This window comes from Vombatus ursinus, unplaced genomic scaffold (genome assembly GCF_900497805.2).
Source record: "Vombatus ursinus unplaced genomic scaffold, bare-nosed wombat genome assembly UNPS02014818.1, whole genome shotgun sequence".
NCBI classification, from domain to species: domain Eukaryota; kingdom Metazoa; phylum Chordata; class Mammalia; order Diprotodontia; family Vombatidae; genus Vombatus; species Vombatus ursinus.
The window spans coordinates 59,106,210-59,125,067 of NW_020954596.1; the positions used below are offsets into that span (position 1 = coordinate 59,106,210).

Below are 18,858 nucleotides of genomic sequence, written 5' to 3' on the forward strand. Positions count from 1 at the left end.
TTATAACAGCACTTTTTGTGGTACCAAAGAATTGTAAACAAAGTAAACACACATTAGATAGGAATGGCTTAGATGAAGTGTGGTACTTGATTGTAATGAAATATTACTGAGCTATAAAGAGCAATGAACAGGGGGCAGCTAGGTGGCACCATGGATAGAGCACCAGCCCTGGAGTCAGGAGGACCTGAGTTCAAATGTGACCTCAGACACTTGACACTTAGTAGCTGTGTGACACTAGGCAAGTCACTTAAAACCCCATTGCCTAGCCAAGAAAAAAAAAAGAGCAATGAACAGAAAAGCATGGAAAGAACTTGCATAATTTCATATAAGTCTTTCTGAACTTTTCTGTAAAATCAGAAAAACAGAACACAAAATGACTATAATAAGTGAAAAAACACAACAACATAATTGAAACTGAATCTGGGGTAATTAGAAAGACAGTTGGACCCAAAGAAGAGATATGAGGAGATACTTCCTCTAGTCCTTTGTAGAAGAGAGTGGTCCATAGCTATGAAACTTTGTGTATAACACCAGACTTTTCCAATGTGTTGAATCAGTTTGCTGGATTTTCCCTCCTTCTTCCTCTTTTAATTTTTTGTTATAGGGGATGGTTCTCTCACAGTGATACAGGTGAAAATATAATTGATATAAAAAAGAAATCAATAAAATCTACTTTTAAAGAAAAAAATTTACTTAATGTATTCAAAAGTCACTGGTCCTTGGCCTACTAGCAGGTTCTAGAATTGTAATGTCACTTTTTAAAACCTTATTATTCTTGGGGGGTTTTTTTTGCCTTCATTTTTTTTAGAAACATGTCTAATATGGAAATGTTTCATACAACTACTCATGTATAACCAATATCGAACTGCTTGCCTTCTCAACGAGTGGGAAGGGGAAAGAGAGAAGGAGAGAATTTGGAACTCAAATTTTTCAAAAATGTTAAAATCTTTGTTTCCATGTAATTGAGAAAATAAAATAAAAATTAAATGCAGAATAATTGTAATGTCTAAGCTATAAATTATTCTAGGCAGGGTTACTGACTAAGGTGACAAATCAAATATAAGTGTTTCCTTTAAAGAAAATGGGTAGATAAATCGTTGTTTCTGAAATGTTAACATTTTAGTAAATAAAACATTGCCCCAACATACTAAACCTGAAAAACTCACTAGGCTTGAGAGTTTATAACCTGCCTATCTAGGTTTGTAAATACAAAAGTCTATTCTTATAGCACATCAGCATATCATTTTGTCTAATTTTTTTTTTAATAAATGAGGAAATAGATGGATAGGGAGATAAAAGTATTCTCCTAGAGTTGCTCAGCAAATAGGTAGCAAAGTTGGGATTAGAATTCACAGTCCTAAAATCACTAGGCCATTACTCAGCCACTTTGGGTTATGACTTTTAAACTGGGGCAGGCAGGCCTATGGCCCTGTCCTCCAGGATGACATGGGGCCTGCACAGCTGCAGGAGGGGCTCACGTTTCTGAACCTACTCTTCTGCTCTTTGCTTCTTGACCACATATCGGTCCTGAGAGACTATGAGAATCAATTCTCTGACCAACAAATCACCTGTGCTCTAGCCATATTCTGTGTGTCTTGCCTCTTCTCTAGAGCCCTAGCTGACTGGCATCTCCCCACCTGTGATCTCAAAGGTAAGAAACTAATTAGGCCTGAATGGGACCCTATAAAACATTTGGAGCTGTCCAGAGGCCACGACTCAAGAATCCTAGTCAGAATTTAGTATAGCCATGAGTCAAGTCTTGGGAAAAATCTCTGACGAGGTCATTCTCTTGTCATAGCTTGAAGACCACTATGGCCAACACTCCCCAGTGACTTCTCTGGGCAGGCCCCTTCTCTGTACTTTCCTACTCTCATTTTGGAGTTAAAAGTCCAAGACTCCCTAGTACTCATTTCTTTTTTTCCTCACCTTCCCTTTTGTATTCCTTTGGGTGACTCATGTTAAGCCACATAGTTCTTCTGGGCCAAATAAGAGGACAGATTGCTTTAAGCATTAGCTAGCCACCCAATTTCTCTGAAAATCCTCTTCTGTCCAAGCAAGGGACCTTAAGAAAAGCCACAGTGGAGACATACTCAACTCATATCATGGTACTTCACACAATTAGTGAGCTCTGGCAAATGGCCTCCATCTTTGTGACCCTGACACCTACCGTCTGAAGCTGAAACAGAATGAGCTTCTTCATTGTGGAAGAAGATACCTTAATCTGACTTATAGCACAAAGGGCTGGATTTGGGGTCAGGGTTCCTTAACTTCTCTGGCCTGGAGTTTTCTCGTTCAGAAGATAAGGGAGTTGAATTAGATGACATCAAAGATTTCTTCCAACTATAGATCTATAACCTGGAAAGAGCATGGCTGATCACATTTACCTTCCCTGACCCCCCACACTGAAAGTGTTCTCCAATCCTCACATTTCCTTGGAATAATAATACTTCATCTGAATTTCTTCTTTCCAATACCTTCAGTCTGTACACATGTTGTTTTTCCACTCTCAGGAGATGGAAGCTCCCAGTGAGGCAGGGAAGGAGCCTTTCTCATTTTTGTAGATATACCAAGCCCTTGGCAGGAGATCTTCTTGGTACTAATATCCTTAACCAGGTAGGTAGTTAGAAACTTTTGAATTGTACTGAATCTGATAGTAACATCAACTGTTGCCACCATCACTTTATTCCAGACAACAAGAGAGCATTTGCCCAGTGGTTTGTGGGACACCTTGCCTTTGCTGCTCTCTAGGATAGGTCAAAGGAGAAGGGGGGAAATAGCAGGTGGGACAGAGCAGACAGGGCACAGCAGTTCCTTCCTTCTGCTGGAGACTGAGAGGCAGTCAGCCCAGACTGCTTTATGGAGGAAATTTTAAAAAAGCCTTGCTTCTGCTTCACTCCTTTCTTTTGTTAGGTCTTGTGGGGATTAGCAATGATGAATTTAATAACTTACAATTTATAACAACAATTACTATCATGATTATTAAAATCAGTGTTACCAGATTTTAATTAGATAGAGCTCCTCAAGATAGCTCAGAAAACTTTAAATAAAGTTTGACTCTTTAAATGGCCATCTCTTAGCAAAGTTTGCATTTACTGAAAAATAGCGCAGAATTACCCCAGTAAGCCACTGAACCATGACCTTTGGCTACATTCTAGAATAGTTTGACCCTGAATCCCAATTTCTGAACACCGACTTTCTTCCCCCATCCCCACTTCTCTCTGTCTCTTCTCTCCCTCTCCCTGTACCTCTTTGTGACCTTCAGTAGATTACTGCATATATCTAGGCCTTAATTTCCTCATCTGTAAAATAAGGGGGTTAGAGTAGATGACCTGAAAAGTTTCACTCTAAATCTATGATTCTATTGTTTGTTCCCTTTTTTTACTTCTCTCTCCCTACTCACAACTTCATCCCCTCAACATTTGTTAGCATATAGAGTTGTCCCCTTTAACATTGAGAGAGTCGGGGTGGGGGGGGTGAAGAAATGAAATTATTTGACTAAGGTTCAAATACAGTGCTTAAAAAAGAGGTGAAATATTGAGCAAGAAACTACTGAACCACAGTGAACTGGAGGAAGGTAATCCCCATTCAAGAGAAGTTTCGTGATTTTTCCTGTACATTTGCCTTGGGTAGATACTGGATATAGAATATTGTGTTGTGCCAGTTCCAATAAAGCAAAGGCAGTAGCCACCGGCCAAGCACATGAGCTCAGATAAAAAGGACAGAAAGGTCGGAGAGGAGAACAATAGTGGTCTCAAAGGAGTAAGAGGAATTGGCAGCCACAGCAGGACTAGTTTGGCTCGGTGAGAGGCTACTCTGTCCGACACAAACTTCCCCAGATTGTTTCCATTTCTACTTTTGGAGAATGAATGTGCACTTTGACTTTTGGGGTGGATGAATATCAGCGTAATTACTAACAGATCACTTCCTTGAAAACTTTTTTTTTTTTTGCTACTTAAGTCTCAGCAAAACAGCTGATGTAGGAGTTTGGCACGTTGCACCTTACAATTCTGTTTCTTTGCATGGGTTTCCCACAGCCAGGCCCTGACCCCCCAGTATTATGTGTGGCTTGCACACCACAGATTCTTCTCTCCCCACCCCCTCCATCTAAATGCCACCAGTGTAAGTTGGCACACTGAGAGTGAGGCTGCAGGGCATACTAGCTGTGAGATCTTTATTAAGGAAACAAAAAATGGGTCCTAGAGCTAAAGTTACTTTTAGAAGGAAAAAAAAAAAAGTAAGGTCCTGGCAGAACAATCTACTAAACAGTTTATTTACTGTTAAAAGCAAGGGGGGTGAGGGGAAATAACATACACAGGGAGAACAAAAAGCAAAACTTTTGTATCCCATTCATGAAGCTCAGAAAGGATAACCCATGTTACCTGAGCTAAAGGTTTAATAAACAAATGGCGAAATATAAAGTATTCTAATTCAGATCAGTCTCTCTGTAAAAACATATTGTACAATTGAGGACAAAGATCAAATATTTGCTTTCTTAAAAAAAAAAGGTTAGGGGGTCAGGAACATTGGGGGGTGTGTGGGTTGGAGGAGACATAAGGAAGAACAACTAATTTACTGTCTAAGGAAGTATTCAGTAAAAGAAAAAACCCAATTTCTTACAATTGTAAGTAGAAATGAACTGTGATAAAAGCAAAAAATTAAAGCAATCTGAACAGTTTCCAAGAGGGGGCTTTTGTCCCCTCCTCACAACTGAAATTACCATTAGAAAAGTTTCCCCTCCCCCACCCTGAAATTAGCATTATGAACATCTTCCCCCCCATTGAAATTAACACTACAGATTAAAGAAAGCTTACAACTCCAAATCAAATTTCAAATTTCAAACACTTCTTCCTCTCACCTTTGCAATTTGGGGTTTTTTTTTGGGGGGGGGAAATCAATATCCCAGAAAGAAAGAGGCCGAATTAATGATTTCAAAATTTAAAAAGGCAGCATTAGCCATGTGGCTTGAGAGAGTTTTACTGTGTAACCAGAAGAACCATTAGGCTTCCAACTTCTCTCCCAGAAGGAGCTCCCCTCTCTAGAGAAAAGAGTAAAGTTGTACTCACTCGGCCAGTTCCTTTCCTGTTTCCTGTTCGGAACAATGTGACCAGTGGTCTAAATATCCAGAGAGAAAATGGGCGTTTCAACTCACCTTTCCAGGTGTTAAGGTTTTTGAAGCCGGCAACAGTCTAGCAGTGCATATACATCCCCAGCACGTAAGTCAATCAAACTCCGTCGGGTCCGTCCTGACACCACATTTGCCTTCCTTCTGCAGGTGTCTGTGGGGAAGAAGAATGAATGGTATTGGTTGGCCTGGAGCAGGAAATGTGTGACATCACACAGAACCCTGAAAAGATAATCTTCGTGGCTTCGACCTTAGTGAGTGAGCCAGTCAGTAAATTCCTCCCTACCTGTCATTTACCTGAATACCTGCAGCCAGGTGCAAATTATTCAGTTAGAGTCATTTGCAGTGAGGTATTTACTTTCTTTTTTAAGTCACAGCCCAACTTGCCCGCCCTGGGTAGCTAGTTGTTTTTCACGATACAGATCCCTAACTGCTAAAGAGTTAACAAAGAAGTTTAAACACCAAAATGCGATAATAATTTACTTGATTTAAACAAGGAACACGTGAAAAGTCGGTCGGGTAGAAACTGTAGTACAGTAGAAAGCAGGCTGAACAGGGAGTTAAAGGACCCGGGTTCGAATCCCAAATCTACTCACTACCTTTGTGATCTTGGTGAGTCACTTAACCTCTGGGCCTTCTGGGACTAGTTCCTCTTCTGTAAAATAAGGGGACCGGATGGACCGAAAGGCTTCTTAGGTCCTTTCTTTCTCTACTTCTAGGATCTCATGAAATTCATTAACTTTTTTTAAATGAATATCATTTGCTCTTTTCATGAGAAATCTGTCTCCGATAAAATAATAAAAAGTTAAAAAAAAACCTACTTTGTATTTGATTGTATAAGCTTTATAACCAATTTATCTGTGCACGGGTAGTTTCCTCCACTAGAATATAAGGTCCTTGAGGGCAAGGATTTTTTCATTTTTTGTTTCATTATCCTACATGCAGTGCCCAGCCCATTGTAGACATTTAAGTGCCCCTTAAATGACTTAATTTTGTTGGACCTCATTCATTCTTCACTCAGAAAGTTAGAGCTGAAAAGAACTTTAAGAAATCCTTTACTCCTCCCTCCTTGGTTTCAGGGAAGGGAACTGAGGCTCTGAGGATTAAAAAGAGCTTACCTAAGGAAACATTGACAGAATCAGGATTCAAACCCAGGTCTTCTGATTCAAAATCCAATTTTTTGTTTTGTTTTGGGGGGAGGGTGACCCTACACCATACTCTTAAGCAGGAGAATTGACTGCTATTTTCCAATGAAATGTTCAAACTTTTAAAATGCATTTTTGTGCTCCAATTACAGAGTTAGACATTTGTAACAGTAGTCATGCCCATGACAGCTTGCTCAGCTGGCACGGGGCAGTTACAGTTCTTTGTAGGTCTGCAATTACAAGTAATTTAAATGATTCAGATTAGAATGCTATTAATAAGGCGACTTTGCCTGCTAGTTAGAGACAGGAAGGAGGAGTCAGAAGTTGTTATTTCTATTCCTAGCTTATTGTATGACCCTGGGCTGTATGCCATTTCAGCCTTTTTTTCCACCAGGAAAAATAAGGGCAATGCTACTTACCTCATAACAAAATGAGTTATTATGGGAATATTAAAGAGCAAATGTGAGTGAGTGTGGTAAACAAGCATTTATTCATTCATTCATAATTGAATTTCAATGTTTTATATTTTTGTGGCCTCTTTCCAGGATCCTTGAACAATTTAGACTATGCACTGGAATGTACCACCTGGGGAAAATGTGAACTCTCCTGCCCTGGAGGCATTGAAAAATAGGACAGCCAGTCATCTTCTCTCAAGAACGGCCTAGATAATTTTAGGGGGTTCCTTGCAACACAGTGGCTCTAAAAATTGCTTTCCCCCCCTTGGGGATAAAGGTGCTAGAATTCTCGGGTACTTCTTCCTTCCTTTGTACCTCCCCTTATGCAAATGCTCATTTTAAAAGGTGTCAATTTCTTTCTTTCTTTTTTTTAACTGGATGGATGATTTCATCAGCGTTGGGAGCTTCCCAATGAAGGACTGCCTGTACCTATGCAGATGGGCCCCTTCTCTGTAACTATATGACAGTTGCCGGGAGCACAGAGAGGATCTTACCCAGGGTCACACAGCCCTCTTTGCCATGGAGGCCAAATCTTTACCTACTTCAGCTGCCTTTCAAGAGGCTAGACTTTGGGTGTCAATACTATAACCAATTCAATTAAACAAATAGATTAAGTACCTGCCATAATAGAAAGGGTATCCATCAAACTTGGTATCTAAAAGCCTGTTTTTGAGACTCTAGTTCTAACGCTTATTAGTTTGTGACTTATTAGTGACTTACTTAAACTGAGCCTCAATTCCTTTACCTGTAAAACTGGAACGAGGATACATATACCACCTGCCTCACAAAGTTGTGAAGAAAGCCTTCTGTAAAACATGAAGTGCTATTCAAATGTGAGTAGCAATTAGTAGACATTACCTAATTTTATTTTTATACCAACTCTGTGGGTTAAATGGGGTAGGTATTGTCTTCTTTTCATCTCAGACCCTCATATTGCCCTTACACAGTAGGGAAGGCATTATGGCTTTGCTAGAGTGTCAAAGTACCCTGGATTTTTAAACCTGAATAAGTCTTAACCTCTTTGAACTTCAATTTATTATTGTTATTAACAGTAATATAAAATAATAACTACCATTTATATAGCACTTAAGATACCTCACTTCATCCTCACAACAACTCTGGCAGGTAGGTGCTATTATCACCTCCATTTAATAGATGAGGAAATGAAGGCAGACAGAGGTGAAATAACTTGCTCAGAGTCACTCAGCTAGAAAGTGTCTGAAGCAGGATTTGAACTCAGCCCTTCTTGACGGGGCCAGCACTCTATACACTATACTACCTAGCTGCCCCATCTCTAATACGGGGATAATAATAGAAACAGGATGGGGGATTGAAAGGACAGCTAGGTGGTGCAGTGGATAGAGCACCAGGCCTGGAGTCAGGAAGACTCATCTTCCTAGGAGATTAACAGAGGACCTCTTAAGGTCCTTTGCTGTGTCTTTGATCCAATACGCAAGGTACAGTCCTCCATATCAGAGAGAGATCTAAGAGGATTTTTAAAAACCTTTCTTCATTGTACCTTAAACTTTGCCACCTTAAAACTGAAATACAATCTAGCTTGGGATCAGTGACCACAGCCACTCATCCTGTATGACTGTGGGGGGTGGGATAGTTCTGGTTTAGGGCACTGGGACAAATCCAAGCTCTTTAAATGCCTTGGGATATTCCTTTATTGTTTGTTTGTTTGTTTATTAGTACCTGTGATTTTATCAGGGCAAGGAACTCCCCCCCCCCCAGCAGAGTGGATATTAACTTTCTATGAGAAGGATAAAAGCCGGAGCCCAGACTGACCTAACCTACAAACTCTTTCAGCAAAGTTAGAAACTTAAGAAGATTCACAAACGAAGATTGAGCGATTTTGCCACCAACAAACATTTATTTTCTCTTTCTTAATTTCTGCCTTTTGAAAACTGCCATGGATAGTGGGGGTGGGGTGGAGGTGGGAAAGACATAAAAAAGAAAAACAACAACAACAACAAAAAGAAAACAACAACAAAAATTCCTCTAAAAGAAAGGAGAAAGTACTAGGTTGTAAATGTGGTTTAAAAGTTGAGTACACTCTTTTGCAACAATAAGGCTGAACACAAATGCTCATTATGAAAACAAATGCACTTCTTTTGCTACTGGAAGGGTGTTCCCTTTGGGAGGGGTGAAGAACTTGTCTGCCCACTTGTGTTAGGCGCTGGTATCTGCTTCAGACCCTGCCCTCCTAGAAATGACAATGTAACAAGTGAATTTGACTATACACATGTAGGAGGTTGATCAAGCGAGCCTGGTCAACTTGATATGGTTACCTGAGAAAAGAGCTATCGATGCATACATTTCCCCATGGAGAGTGTGTACATGCTCATTAGCACCTCAGTGAGAGCCCTTCTGTGCCTAGGTATTTGTGGGACCATTCTGAACTATCCATACCTCATCGGGATGATTGAGTCTCAGATCTGCTGGAAGGAATTTGAACGCTTCAAACTATTATGGATAGAGCTAGCTCAAACAGGACTCTAGAAAGCTGGTTTTTAAATTTTTTACATATCAGAAATTAACAAATGCTACAAATCAGGGCTTGATTTTATCATCTTGTTGGTTGTCTAGAATAATACTGTGATGGAGGAAGTGTGAATAACTCAAATTAAACTTAAAAGCATGTCATGCATACATTTTTTTCCCTCGGAGATCTGTTTATTAAATCTTTAGCAGCATATCACTGGAGCCAATCCCTTTGTACTGGGTCTATGAAAACAAATTAGAGGGGTAGCTAGGTGGCGCAGTGGATAGAGAATGGGCTCTGGTCTCAGGAGGACCAGAGTTCAAATGAGGCCTCAGACACAAAACATTCACTAGCTGTGTGACCCTGGGCAAGTCACTTAATCCCATTGTCTAGCCAAAAAACAAAACAAAAAAATTAGAGCCAGTGAGAGAACTATAGCAGAACTATGAGCCAATCTAGGTGTGGATGTTGGGGGTGGAGGTGGAGGAGAATCAATGTCTCTAGATATACCTCCCTTGCAACACACACAGCCTGAAGTTATTAATGGCAAAAGTAGAAAATCAGTGGTAGGAGCCCACTACTCCATTGCAAGACAAAATTGTACAAGATAAGTGCAGTAGAGAATTGTTTTAAAACAAACTGCTACATGAGATCCCAGAAGAAACTTATTATTGATGAGGTTGGGGAGTGAGGGGTCACAAAAGGCTTCACTGAGGAAATGGAATGTAAATTGGGTTTTTTAAAAGAGTATGTAGGACCTAGGAGGCAAAGAGAGGACGGGGGACTTATTCTAGTATGACATTACTGACAGTATTACGTTAGAAGACTACCAATTTCCATAAGAGGAAATTCACAAAAGCATAATAATTGTAATTATTGTAATAAGCATAATTATTATAATAAGCAACTTTGAATGTTTCCCCTCTGGCTTAATTTGTCCCTCACCCTGTCCTATCACATTTTTTAAAAGAGGGAATATGAGGGCTTTGTCCCAGAAAACCTTGTCCAAGTGACTAGGTATCTTCACTTAACCTCTATATGCTTCAGGCTACTTCCTAGAGTTTATCTAGTCATAGAAGGCTCACAAGGTCTGAAAGACTTCCCTGTTTCCCACCCCGCCCCGCCCCCAGCCCCCCACCCCCAACCCCCCCATCCCTTCACTAAGACGAAAATCACAGGTTTTTCATATTCTTGTGTTTATATGTTGATTTAAGATTTTCAAAGCATTTTACAAACATCTGTCTCTTTTGATGCTCACACGAGGAAGGGAGATTGAACCTCAAGGGATTTGCCCAGGTTCACAAAACTATGGTTGGAGCTGGGATTCAGATTTAGGTCTCTCTGGAGTCAAGTCCGACATTTATTTCTACGATAATACAGTTGACAGATCAGTTCTCCGAATCTCAGTATCCTCATAAAGGGTTAGATTATGTAAAATGAAAGGTACAGTTGTAACTGGCTCACAAGACCATGTTGTTAAACTTTCAGGATCAGCATTTATACCTCAGAAACCATTACAAATCAGGGCTTGATTCATTGTACTTTGATGACTAGACTCAAGAAGGTGATAGAGAAAATGTTAATAATGCAAATTAAACTTAAGAGCCAGGTGGGTACATCCCCATGCAAACCCCAACAAAAGCTGGTTGTTAAACATTTACCAGCACACCCCTAGCAGATAATCTCAAGGTTCCTTTTTAGCTTTATTATTCTATGGTTGTGATTTCATTAGATTAAAAGGCTTTTACATGGCACATAGTAGGAGCATTGCTTGTCACATAGTAGGTATTTAACACATACTTGTTAATGATTTGCATGGAGATAGAAAAAGATTAAAAAAATTGAAGAATATTTGTGCTGGATTTCCTCTTTGCCTAATGTGCAAATAAACCAACCAACAAGCATTTATTAAAAATTTACTATGTGATGGACCTTTGTTAAGCACTGGGGACACAAAGCAAAAGCAAAAACAGTACCTACCCTCAAGGAGTTTACATTCTAGAAAAAATATATAAAAGAAAAAATATATAAATCAGAACATGTAAAAGAAATACATAGTGAATGAGGTGGTGGCACTAGAAGCTGGGGGTTCCAGAAAAAGCGATCTGGGTGAAATAGCACTTAAGCATATTCTTAAAGGATGTCAGGGATTCGAAGAGTGGAAAATTGGGAGGGAAATCATTTGTTTTAAAAGATTGGAAAGGTAGGAAGGGACCAAGGTTGTGAAGAGATTTAAATACCAAAGGACTTTATAAATGATCCTGGAGGTCCTCAGGAGCCATTGGAGTTTATTGTGGATAAGGACATGAATGGTCTGACTTGTACTTCAGGAAATGACCATTATAGCTGATCGGTAGATAGGTTGGAGTGGAGAGAGACTTGAAGCAAGGAGACCAATTAGAAGGCCACTGGTAGTCCAGGTGAGAAGTGTTAAGGCTTTAAACTAGGGTGGTGGCTATGTGTATGTGTGGAGAGAAAAGTTACAAGTTAAGGATTAAGGTAGATAGGTGGGCTCGCACAGTTGATAGAGTGCCCAGCCTAGAGTCAGAAAGACTTGTCTTCTTAAATTCAAATCCTGCCTTTGACATTTAATGGTTGTGTAACCCTGGGCAAGTTTGCTTCAGTTTCCTCATCTGTGAAATGAGCTGGAGAAGGAAATGGCAAACCAGTATCTTTGCCAAGAAAACCCCAAATGGGATCATGAAGAGTCTGACAAGATTAAGCAATTGTTACTGATTAGATATAGATATTCATGCCTGGAATTCTCTCCCTCTTTACATCTGCCTCCTGAAACCCCTAGCTTCCTTTCAAGGTTCAGCTCAAGTACCATGAAAAGGAAGATGGTTTTAGAGTCAGAGCACCTGGGTTCAAAACCTGGGTCTACCACTAGCTGCTTGTATGATCCTGGACAACTTCTCTGGGTCTTGATTTCCTCATCTATGAAATGAAGTGATTGGACAAGGGGACCTCCAAGGCCACTCACAGTCTAAATTGATGATTCTTTGATCTCATAACATAAAGAAGTATGGATGAGCAAATCAAGTGAATAGAGTTTTCTGTGAATAAAGACAATAAGTAAAAAATAGTGAGGTCCAGGTGGAAATGCCTCCCTCCTTCCCAACCCAAACCCTGGCCTCTAGCCAGCTTGATTTACTTAACTGTCTACCACACTGCAGCCATTTCCACGCGCAAGATAAGAAAGCGAAATTTAGCCCTTACTGACAGGGAGGAAATGCCAGGCTCTAGTCCAGCCTCTTCCTTTTTCAGGGTCTATAGATCTTACTGTTTGTATCTTTCGTTAGGCTTAGAGAAAAAGGCAAGGACATTGGAATGACCTGCCAAAAGAAAACAAAGAGGCTGGAAGAGAAGTTTTAGTAATGAAGGCGGGGAAATAATCAACATATTTAGTATGGGGAAGGGAGAGGCTGCTTACATGCCACCTCTCGCCTAGATATAGTGTAAATTTTTTAATTAGGCAGGAACTTCCACTACAAGTATTACTGCCATTTTGATGGTGTTATGGAATTCATGAAAGTTTCAGTCTAGGGGCTTCAAGACCTCTTTGCTCCTGAAGGTCATAGCTAGAGCCAGTAGTCTGGTTGAGCATTTAAAGAGAGAGAACCTTTACCTGGTAGAAAAGGCAGAACAAAAGAGTGGGATGGCCTATTTTAGACACAGGTCCTCAAGTCCTCAAGTGTGGTCCTTTGACTGAATCCAAACTTCACAAAACAAATCCCTTTAATAAAAGGATTTGTTTTGTAAAACTTAGACTCGGTCGAAGGGCTGCACCGAAGAACCTAGAAGGCCAAAGGTTCCCCACCCCTGGAAGCCATAAGCCTGAAACTGAAGGCCCCTACGGGGAGCTGGCAGATGCAGGCATTGGCTGTCTTCCTGGGACAAGTGCTAGGGGCTCCTAAGTCAGGACCAAGTCAGAACTCCAGCTGCCCACAGTAGAACTCTAAACAAGTTCTTGTATTAATGGGAGGAATTCCTGGATCAATCAAAGAGCAATGGGGCCTTAGCCTCAAGGCAATAGGAAAGGTGGGGCTCATCTGAGGACCGAATTGCTTGATTCCTTAGCACACTCAAATTTTGGACTCAAACTTCCCTGTTACTGTTGAGGGCACGATCATCTTCCAGTCACCCAACCTAGGTGTCATCTTCTCCCTTTGCCCTCCTCTCCCTCTGCTAACAGTTTTGAAGTCAGGGCAATTTTGTCTTATCACTAATTCTTGTACATACCCTGTCCCCCGCCCCCCATCTCTCCTCTGACACTGCCACATCCGGGGCAGGCCCTCTTCACCTCATGTCTGGTTGGTATCTCTCACTCAAAGTTTCTTCCCACTCCAGTCCAACTGCCACCCAGCTGCCAAACTGATCTTCCTGATGACCGGAACTAACCATGTCACCTTCTCATTCAATGAATTCCAGTGGCTCCCTATCAAGTCCAGGACCACTTCTCAGATATTCCAACCCTTTTGTAACCTGTCCAAAGTCTTCTTCCAAAGCCAGACCCTCCCCCACCTGCTTTCTGTAGACTGAAATCTCATTAATAGGAGACTAGGCCTTTCATTCCACAATTAGAGATAAAAAGCTTAGGCTGGAGGGTGGAGGTAACATATTGGTTCTAACTCATTCACAGGCAAGTGTAATCCATCAAGTAGTTGGCAGTTAGGCTTTAAAAAGCTAGATTAAAAGTTGAGAGGAATGTCAGTTTTCTTAGAGGAAGAGCTCTGAAAGAAGTGAAACTTTTTGAAGAACTGTGTCATAATCTGATCATTCCAATCGGATCTGAGAGACCTTTGGCTCCACTTTAGATAACACAGGAGGGAGGAGGAAGGTTTGAATTGGCCTATGGGGGCCATCTCTGGAGCCTGGGCCTGGAGTCCCTGCAAGGTTTTGTACTTTCATGCTCCCCAGCCTGGGCTGAGAACTCCTGTAGAAGGTACCAAGGACATGTCAATTGTATATTATGTGGGTCAATTCAGCTCTCCTAGGAACACTTTTTTTCCTTATCCACTGAACAGGGAATGGGCAAACTGCAGTCAATCAGAGTTCAACTGTCTGTTTAGACTAGAGAGTCTTAATCTTTTTTGTGCCATGGATCCAATCACCAGTCTGGTGCAAACCTATTGACTCCCTCTCAGAGTGATGGGATTTTGTTTCTTTGTTTTGGAAGCAATTGTGTAAGTGACTTGCTCAGGGTCACACAGCTAGTTAAGTGTCTGAAGCTGGATTTGAATTCAAGTCCTCTTGACTCCAGGGCCAGGGCTGTACTCACTGCACCACCTAGCTGCCCCAGTGTTTTTAAATAATTGAAAGAAATGCTAAATTTCAACTGGAGGGGAGCCAAATTAAAGATGGATTTCTTGTCCCATGCAAATTCCCTAAAATCTATTCACAGACGCCTCCCCCCCCATCTACACCAAAGCAAAAGTCCTGCTCACTCCACACTTATCCTCCATGTTCCAATTTCTGAGGAGTAGCTGCTTTGCTCGAGTTTTATCTGTCTAAGGTGAAAACAGCCCGCATCACTCAAGCTCTTGATTCCAAGTTGGCATCTGGATAATAAGAAGATTGTTGTGGTATCTAGACTTCTGGATTTGGACTTAGGATGACCAAGATTCAGAGTTTACCTCCCGATACTTTCGTAGGGCATGTCACTTAACCCCTGTGAGACTCAGTTTCTCGTTTGTAAAATGGGTATAAAAATAATGATAGCACCTACCTCACAGACTTGTGAGGATCAAACTGTTTTGCAAACTTTAAAACTAACACTATGCAAGTGATAGTAATCATTATCCTACCTGGTACAGTCTACTTTTCAGAGTGCCAAAAATGGTGCACTGTGCTCTCTGTGATTTTAAGCTGGACCCTTCAATTCAATGACTAGGTTTTACAACAATAAAACCATATATTGCCTGTAGCACCAAGGGCCTATGTTATATTTTGGGGGAGGGGTAGGTATGTCCCATTTTCCTTTGTCTCGAAACTTTCCCCCACCAAAAAAAAAAAATCAGTGAATTTTTATTTTTTTTCTGTACTAACAGGCAGCTAGGGGCAGCTAGAAGACTAAGTATATAGAGTGCCAAGCCTGGAGTCAGGAAGACCCAAGTTCAAATCCAGCCTCAGACGCTTACTAGCTGTGTGAAACTGGGCAAGTCACCTGATCCTGTTTGCCTCAGTTTCCTCATCTGTAAAAATGAGCTGGAGAGGAAAATGGCAAAGCACTCCAGTATCTTTGCCAAGAAAGCTCCAAATTCAGTCAGGAAGAGTCAAACACAACTAATTGACTAAACAACAACAAAACAGAAAGCTAACTACTAGTTCTCCCCACAGTGACCATGCTTTTCAGAATGCATACTAGGTATATGAGTTATGATAAAGGTTTTTTTTAATCCTCATTTATGAATAGGATAGAATATTCAAAATTGGGATTGTCCCAGAAAATATGGCCTCCATGGCTATTGTATACCAGAGCAAAGTTTTATGAAAAGGGAAAAAATCAACAAGATGTATAAATATTTGTCAAAAAATGCTATAACCCAGTGAAAATGAGCATGATCTTTCAGGGGAGGAGATGGATATTCTACGAAATAGGGAACTTCCAAACCTTCCTGATAAAAAGACCAGAGCTCAACAGAAAATTTGATCTTGAAATACAAGAATCAAGAGAGACATAAAAAGGTAAATGGGACAGAAAGTAACAACATGTTATTAATAAGGGCAAACTGTTTATATCCCTACAAGGAAAGATGACGCTTGTAACTCTTGAGAACTGTATTGTTATTACATCTTGTTAAAGGGGTATACATAAAGGGGGTGGGCATAAATTGACTTTGGTGTAATGATGAAAAAAATCTAATTAGGTAGGTTAAATGGATCCAAGTAAGTGAATTAATCTGATCTAACTAAGAAAATGTACTGAGAAAAAAGGAAAGGAGGAGGCAGACAAGGGTAAATTACATCACAGGAAAAGGCACAAAAATCTATTACAGCAGAGGGAAAGAAGGGAGGGAGATGAGCATTATTTGAACCTTACTCTCATCAGATTTGGCACAAGAAGAGAATAACATAATCAGTTAGGTATAAAAATCTGACATGCCCTATAGGCAGCAGGAGGGAAAAGGGGAAAGAAAAGGGAGGGGACTAATAGAAGGGAGGTGGGACTGAGGGAGGTGGTGATCAAAAGCCAAACATTAGTGAGGAGGGAAAAAGAAAAAGGAGAAAGAAAAGCATAAATTGGGGGGGGGGAAGGATGGAGAGAAAGACACAGATAGTAATCATAATTGTGAATGTGACATATGAATGTAATGAAATATTATTGTTCCATAAGAAATGATGAGCAGGCAGACTTCAGATAAACCTGGAAAGATTTGTATGGACTGATGCTGAGTGAAGTGAGCAGAACCAGGAGAATATTGTACACAGTAACAGTCACACTGAGTGATGACTGACTTCAATAGACTTAACCTCTCTCAGCAATACAAGGATCTACGACATCTCCAAAAGATGTCTTCCTCCTAATAGATGTTTTCCTCCTATTAGTTCTAATTCTTACAACATCAGTAATGTGAAAGTATGTTTAATAGGAATGTATATATATAGCCTATATTAGATTTCGAGCTGGGTTGGGAAAGGAGATAAGGAGGGAGGGGGAGAAAAATTTAAAACTCAAAAGCTTGTGGAAGTGATTGTTGATAAATTAGAATAAATTAATAAGAAAAAAATTTTTTTAAAATGCTAGTATAACTCTAAGTCCTAAGGAGGATAATGAGATATAGAAGAAAAAAAAATCACTGGATTTGGAGTCAGATGTCGTGGGTTTGCTCCTTACTGTTGATGTGACCTTGGGCATGTTACTTTACCTCTGGGCCTCAGTTTCCTTATCTGTTAGATGATTTAATTGGATTAGGCAACCTCTAATGTTCCTGCCAGCTTTAAATCTCTAGATATCAATTAATTAGAGAATCTACATTTATTAGGTGCCTACTATGTACCAGGCACTGTGCTAAGCACCGGGAATACAAAAAAATATTGTAAAATATTGGGGGCTAGTAGGTGGTGCAGTGGATAAAGTTCAATGCCTAAAGCCAGTAAGATTCGTCTTCCTGAGTTCAAATCTAGCCTCAGACACTTGCTAGCTGTGTGACCCTGGGCAAGTCACTTAACCCTGTTTGCCTCAGTTTCCTCATCTGTAAAATGAGCTGGAGAAGGAAATGGCAAACCACTCCAGTATCTTTGCCAAGAAAACTGCAAATGCGTTCAGGAAGAATCAGACACAACTGAAAAAGACTAAACAAGAACAGATACTTATTAGCAATATGACCCCAGGCAAATCTCTTGACCTGTTTCACCCTCCGTTTACTCAGTGTAAAACAAGGTAATTTTATTCGGCTTCTAAGATCCCTTCCATTTCTGAATCTATTATCCTATGAAAGTATGCTTGAGACATTCCCCCCCTTTCTCCCCAGTTCTGAGAAGTTTACCTGGCTGAATCAGAATTGATCATCATTAACCAAGGAAGAGTTGTCCTTGGCTGGGAAACTGAACCTGAACCAGGGACAGGTATTGAACAGGATCTCTCACTTCCCACCTATGTAGAGCAACAAAGGACTTGTATTAGAATCAATGAGAAGGATAACATATAGGATCTCAGGAGAGAGAAAAATGCAAGCCCTAAGTACCATTCAGCTCTGATAGAAAAGGATCACTAGGAACCCCTACAAATATAGGACTCTTGCATGTTTCCTGTGTAAGCATTCATTTACCTCCCTCACCTCAATGCATGGACTTTGGTTTCTGGGTAACCCTTGAGGAGGTGGGGGGTGTTCCTTCCAGGACTCTACCTTTTTTTCAGCTAGGCAGAAACAACAGCTGAACTGGGGGGAGACACAGGTCAGATTCTGTGCTACCTTCCTGTCCCCCCTCTTCCACAATGTGGTAAGTTCTGAAAGGATGCAGGGAATTCCTAAGGAAGGTGAGAATCTCACCCTGTGAGAATGCATAAAACCCCAGCTCTGGAGTATGTTCCAAAGAAACTATTAAGGTGCATACCATACCCTCCTGTCTCCATTCAAATGAGGTGACACCCATTTGAAAACAAGAGGTAGCAAGCGAGAGGTGACAACAGGGTCTTTGGAACAACCCTTTACTACTTCCTACAACCTCAATTGTAATATCTTACAATTCTGTTGTTTGGCCGTTTTTCTAGTCATGTCTGACTCTTCCTGATCCCAATTTGGGATTTTTTTGGCATCCCGTTTGCCATTTCCTTCTCCAGCTCGTTTTATAGAGGAGGAAACTGAGGCAAACTGGGTCAAGTGACTTGCTCACTTAAGCTAGCTCCCACAGCTAGTAAGTGTCTGAGGGTGGATCTGAATTCAGGAAGATGAGTCTTCTTGACCCCATGGCTAGTACTCTATCCACTGCGCTACCTAGTTGCCTCATAATAAGTGTCTGAAGGCAGGATTTATTTGAATTCAGTTCTTTCTAACTCTAGGCCAAGCAAATGAGGAACAAATGAAATGATGTCTATGTCCTAGAAGCAAGTTCATTGTCTTTGTGAGCCATTTAAACCTCTGATCCCTAATACAGTTTGGAATGATTCTTTTATCCCAGAAAGGACTTCAGAAATTCTACTTTACA

General features: G+C 40.6%; 1 protein-coding gene across 2 annotated transcripts in view; it reads right to left on the minus strand.

Moving 5' to 3' along the window:
* LNX1 (ligand of numb-protein X 1) overlaps positions 1 to 5,276 on the minus strand; it is a 147,832-nt gene extending 142,556 nt beyond the window's left edge. The window contains exon 1 of one of the 2 annotated variants that reach the window (XM_027836018.1): positions 5,150 to 5,276. The gene's annotated coding sequence lies outside the window, so the exon portion shown is untranslated. Of the gene's footprint in view, positions 1 to 5,063; positions 5,126 to 5,149 lie in introns of those variants that run through there. The other variant, XM_027836019.1, reaches the window with a different exon arrangement.
* Between the last annotated feature and the right edge of the window lie 13,582 nt (positions 5,277 to 18,858).